The sequence below is a fragment of the Aedes albopictus genome, chromosome 3 (assembly GCF_035046485.1).
Source record: "Aedes albopictus strain Foshan chromosome 3, AalbF5, whole genome shotgun sequence".
Classification (NCBI taxonomy): Eukaryota; Metazoa; Arthropoda; class Insecta; order Diptera; family Culicidae; genus Aedes; species Aedes albopictus.
The window spans coordinates 157,457,704-157,463,703 of record NC_085138.1 but is presented as its reverse complement, the minus strand read 5'-3'; the positions used below and the strand labels follow the sequence as shown (position 1 = coordinate 157,463,703).

At 35.9% G+C, this 6,000-nt stretch overlaps 1 protein-coding gene across 1 annotated transcript in view; it reads left to right on the top strand.

Annotated features, from left to right (window-relative positions):
* Positions 1 to 784: 784 nt before the first annotated feature.
* The window catches only part of LOC115264858 (uncharacterized), a gene marked incomplete in the record, with an annotated part of 70,560 nt that continues 65,344 nt past the window's right edge, over positions 785 to 6,000 (top strand). Inside the window, 2 exon segments of the mRNA XM_062860464.1 lie at positions 785 to 1,083; positions 1,201 to 1,319.

Below are 6,000 nucleotides of genomic sequence, written 5' to 3'. Positions count from 1 at the left end.
TACGGCCAAATGGCCGGAGGTCAATTAAAATGTGCAATGAACATTCTAATTTACCCAAACAAACTTTCAAAGTAAATGAAAAGTTTTCCATGTATTTCACAGAATCTTTCAGTGAAAGCTATACCAACCCCCAAGTTTATGTAATCTATATTATATTACATATAATAATATTGTTTTTAATAAGTTAGTTCTCAAATTTCTTCACAATTGCTTCAGAGAATCAACCAACCAATTTAGTTTAAGGTGAAACGGGACGCCGTGTTATTTTTCCTATCTTGCCTCTCTTTCTAACAATTTGTCTCGCGATTTTGAAGATGGTAATCTCGAGTTCTATTGCACTGAAGTGGTTGAAAACCAATCAGCATATGCACTGCAAGTGAGCATACACAATGATAGGTTTTCGTTGCAAAATATGAAGTAGAATCTGAGATTACCATCTTATTAGCAAAAGAGCAATGGCGGATATTTCCTCGATCGTCCCGTTCGCCCTTAATACTTTTACCAAAACCTCTTGACTAGATCGGAGATTTCATATAGTGTTATGCTGTTTATAATAAACGCCAAAGATTAAGTTGATAATTTTTATATCGATAGTTATGGTAATTTTTAAGATTGTCACAATATTATAAGAACAACGCGCAAACCCATCGACGGTGTAAAGGCATTTCCAAAACATTGAGCTTCTTTCCTTGCCTTCGTCACTCTGTCCACCTTCAGAGTTCAAAACACAAGCAGTGAGTAGATATGTGTTCACCGACTGCTACTAGCAAGCGAGATTGTTGTTCATTCATTCAATCAGTCATGTAGCAGTTTCCATCCGCGTACGTCGTCGATCCTTGAAGCCCCAATCACTTTCACTGAGTGGGGCTCTAAGCTTTTCCTCTTTCGTGAATACGTGAAACGTCGGTCGATTTTCGATAATTTGAGGAATTTAGGACAAGTTTACGGGATTTTAGTGTTGAAATGTGTTACAAGTTGCTTAAAAGTTATGAAAGTGTAGTTTATTGTTTCAGTTCACATTTTTATGACCAGGCGATTGATGGTCATTTTGACAGGTCAATGTTTTGGTAGTGCTTGGGAAAAGTAAGATTTATTAAAATTAGGATGTAAAAAATACCAAAAACTTCCAAATGTCACTCTAATTTCATAAACCTAACGTGTTTTGAATGTTTTGCAAATACATTTTTCTTAATTTTTCAGATAAACGGGAGTTCATGTGTCTACGTGCCAAGTGTGCTATTCCAACGATAGATGACAAAATGTGTAAATTACAATGTTGGAAATGGCTCAAATGGAATCTACGAGTCCCATAAGTCAAGGTAAGATCATAAACAGTAGTTTAAACTGTTAACATACAATGACAACACAACACAATACTGTATGAAATCCATTTGTGGGACAGTATTGATAGCAAACTTAGGCTAAAGATATAATTATAGTAGATGGAATCGTTTGCTCGATCATAAACTATCAAAACTGCGAGTTTTTACCATGAAAATGGATTGCAAAACACTAAAACTAAACTTTAAATCTGATCGTTATGATTTCAGTCCTCAACAAAATATCAACTGCATTTATGGTTTTTACCGAATCTATATATATAAAAATGAGTTTGAAGTCCTTTTGAGGCAACAAAACTCAAGAACGGATGAGCCGATCAGCTTGACTCTTGCACGGTTCGGTTCGTATTCGTGTTGGCTGTGTTTATATGTCCAAAAAGTTACGAAAAACAACTAGAAAAGTATTGTGGATTTACCGGCTACTTGTATTCTACCGGTCGCTTCAGTATGGTCTCCAAAGTAGCCGTTTTATAAAAAGAGTAACTTAAAAATGTTTTTGAACATTTTTATTGTATGCGCTATTCCTCGTTGCCACTAGCTATTCAGTGAAATTCATTTTTTGACAATCAAGTTGATTTTTATATGAAAACGGCTACTTTGTAACGGCTACTCAAGTAACCGGTAGAATACAAGTAGCCGGTAAATCCACAATAAGAAAATTGATAAAGTACTGATTTTCGTGAGCTGGGAAGGAAATCAACACGATTGAAATGAAACCAATCTAGAGTGCGGTGACGTTATGACCTCAACAGTTGTCAAACCACCATAGCTTGGCAAGACAAAGTTTGCCGGGACAGCTAGTATTATATAATTAAAACAATAACATTCTTAAAATTTCATCAAAAATCGCATAAAATTTCAAAATTCTCAATGAAATTGAAATTGAGGTCGATCGGTTTCCAATCGAGATCAGCTTGCTTTGATATTGACCTCATTTTGACAGCCTCGCTTTGCGACCACCGTAGTTCATGTGGTGACGTAGTAGGTAGTATGTAGTCTGTCAAATTTCAAGAATTTGAATCATATCAGCTAAAACAAAAATTATCACAATGCTTGCATATGATGAGTCAACATGCATAAATCCAACTGGATTTCATCAACTTTGCAATCTTTATCACTAGAATCGAAAACTGTCAGCGCCTGCTCTGCTTCGAGGAAAACTGCCAGTAGGATTTGTTATTGTTGCCATTTTTGTTTGATGCATTTTTGTTTGTCGGATGCCATTCCGCGCTGCGGGTTCATTCGGTTGTGCTGATTCATTTTGAATTGAAACGATTCATTCGGATCAGCTGTGCTGCGGTCATGGCACCGGTGCGGCGTAATTACTTTCTGCGGGGTGGTACTGAACCACGATGGAAAATCAAAACAAATGCAGTGTTGGCAGAAGATATGAGACTCGCTGAAACTTGTCTACTATTTACATCTAGTCTTTAAACATGTGTTGGTTCTTAAGGGTAAAGTCTTTGGTATACCAATACGTGTGGTCAATAAGGCAATCCATGACGACATATCGCGATGGGGGTGACAGCTAAAATACGTGCAGCTAAAGTACGTGCAGCTTACCAAATTTTCGTCGAGTGTTCTCGGTGCTTAACAAATTCCTTTGTGTTCAGCTGTCACCCCGATCGACGAATGTCAAAAATACATGGTAAACAAAGAAAATCAGCTGATCGCATCTGTCTCATGGATTGCCTTATTATGATATTGAATGAAACTCAACATATAGGGAAAAAGATGGGAAAAAGATGGATAATCACTAATAATTTATCAATCTTTTTCACATATATATACAGGGTGTTAGGTTCCTGAGTGCAAACTTTTTAAAGGGTGATAGAGGACCATAAATGGAGAAAAAAATTGTTCTACGCATATGGTCAAATCTCAATCGTTACGTAGTTATTGAACTTCCCATGTTTATGACTCTCATTGCCTTATCTGGCAATAACTTGAAAATGGTCAAACTTATCGAAGTTTTTTTACCCTTATTCGAAAGATTATTGAATTTTCTAACAAATGTCATCTTTGAATCGATTGGTTTAGTTAAATAACTAAGTTTTCTAGATCAAAATAGCTAAAAATAGTGTATTTTTATTGGTTTTTGTCAATTATCTTTGAAACATGCGTAATAAATAAAAATTCTTTCTTTGGCAAAGTTGTGGCTCCTGTTACACTCTACAATTCGTTCTTTGACACCAAACTTCTATCTCTTATCGTTTTGTTGAAATTTCGATTTTAACATCGCATTTCAGATCATAAATTTGCAACTGTCATGGAAAGCACTTTTTTGCGCATAGTGCCGCACATTTAAATCAAAATTGCAAGAAAACGATAAGAGCTAGAAGTTTGGTGTCAAAGAACGAATTGTAGAGTGTAACAGGAGCCACAACTTTGCCAAAGAAAGAATTTTTATTTATTACGCATGTTTCAAAGATAATTGACAACAACCAATAAAAATACACTATTTTTAGCCATTTTGCTCTAGAAAACTTAGTTATTTAACTAAACCAATCGATTCAAAGATGCCATTTATTAGAAAATTCAATAATCTTTCGAATAAGGGTAAAAAAACTTCGATAAGTTTGACCATTTTCAAGTTATTGCCAGTTAAGGCAATAAGAGTCATAAACATGGGAAGTTCAATAACTACGTAACGGTTGAGATTTGACCATATGCGTAGAACAATTTTTTTCTCCATTTATGGTCCTCTATCACCCTTTAAAAAGTTTGCACTCGGGAACCTAACACCCTGTATATCGCATTTAGTTCACTACTGGACTGCGAACTGCGACTTTATAAGTGCGAAAACGTAAATAAAAGTGCGCGATTGCATCAAATCAGGTTGATGTCTTCGGCGCACTATTTCTTCAATCTATGGAGAACAAGTGCTCTGAAGACACCGAGTTGATTTGATGCAATCGCGCACTTTTATTAGCGTTTTCGCACTCGTGAAAACTAGTGCGATAGTCCAGTGGTGAACTAAATGCGCTATATGTGTTGAGTTTCAATAAATATCATTAAGTGTTAGTTGATGATTTTCTGACAGTCCTCATCAAAAAGTTAACAAAATGCAATTGGTTGTTTAAATTGATGGACCCATCATTAGTTAGAGCAAAAACCATTTTATTAGACCCCACGACTTTTGTCAATTGTTGTCTCATGTTGTTGAAGAAAAAAATAAAAAAGCTGCTATTTACAGTTATAAAAAGCTGGGTAGGTCATATTGAGTTCGGTAGCCACCTCAAATTTTTGGAGAAAATCTTTTTCCCAGAATATTTGCAGAAAAAGGGATTTTCTTTTTCTCCAATCAAGGACATCTTAGAATCCCAGTTCAACTTTGCATCGATACTTCAAATGCACAAATCTGATGAAGTAAGCTTCTGACAAAGGCACTGAGTAGATTTTTTTCTCTGTGTATTAACTTAAAAGTGTTGACTACTCTGTTCAGAAGTTTCGCCTTTATCCTTTTGATCAATAATTATGAGTGTAGAATTAGCATCTAAGTTAAAATACACAAAAATAAAAACTAAAAAAAAAATCAATAATTATAATATTATAATAGCATTATAATGCTATAACTCACTAAACCTATTTTGTGATATTTTCACAAGCAATTTGGCCTTCTTCAAAACATAGGCCGTTCTTTCAAACTAAGCTAATGTGATTATTATTGGCACTAGTCCAGCAGGTTTTGCGATTGGTCGTTTACCAAGTACACCATGCGTCTGTCCTTAAACTTTCATCATGGCAAACCAGAAGAGAACTTGTTCTAAGAAATTGCATGGAATCGGGGGATGACTTTCTGGCGAATGGTATTTCGGGCGAGTGCTCTTTTCGGGCGAATGGTCTATTCAGGCGATTGGAATTCGGGCGTTTGTCATTCAGGCAAATGTGACAGAATTCTCAAGGGACTTCTCCAGAAATTTCGCCTGAATTCCTTCATGGACGTGTTGTGGGATTCCGATAGTGATTGTTTCAGGACTTGCTTCAAGAAATGCTTCAAGCATTTCTTCAACGATTCCGTAGTGCTGCGAGGATGCATCGATAAATTCCACCAGGCATTTTCCCAGAGCTTTCTTCAATGATTCCAGCTTGCATTCCTATATAGATTCCTTGAAGAATTCCTCTAGAAATTTCAGGTTCTTCCAGTGATTGTTCCAGTGCTTTTTCGACCATTATTTCAGGAATTCCTCCAAGCAGGGGTTTCTCCATATGTTCCTCTAAACAACAATTCCGTCTGGAATTTTTTGTAGTATTTCTGTAGGAATTACTTCCAGAAATTCTTTCAGGAAATTTTACTTAAGATTATCCAGAATTAAACCAAGAATTTCTCAATCATTTTGTACAAAAGATCCTTTAGGAGTCCATACAAGGATTCCTTCAATAACTCGTCCCGAAATTACTTCAGATATTTTTCAGGGATTTTGTTACTAATACATTGGAACCTTATAAATGCGCATTTTATTTTCCGCATCGAGCCCCACATTTTGGAACTAATGGGATACGAAAAATAATATGGAACCTTACAAATGTACAAAACACAAACATGCAACACATAACATAAACTGTGCCCAGTTACCTAAATAGATAACGTAGTCCAATCGCAGGATGACGAGGTTTCATTATTGTTCTTGGTCCATCAGTCATCCTGGAATTGTATTTT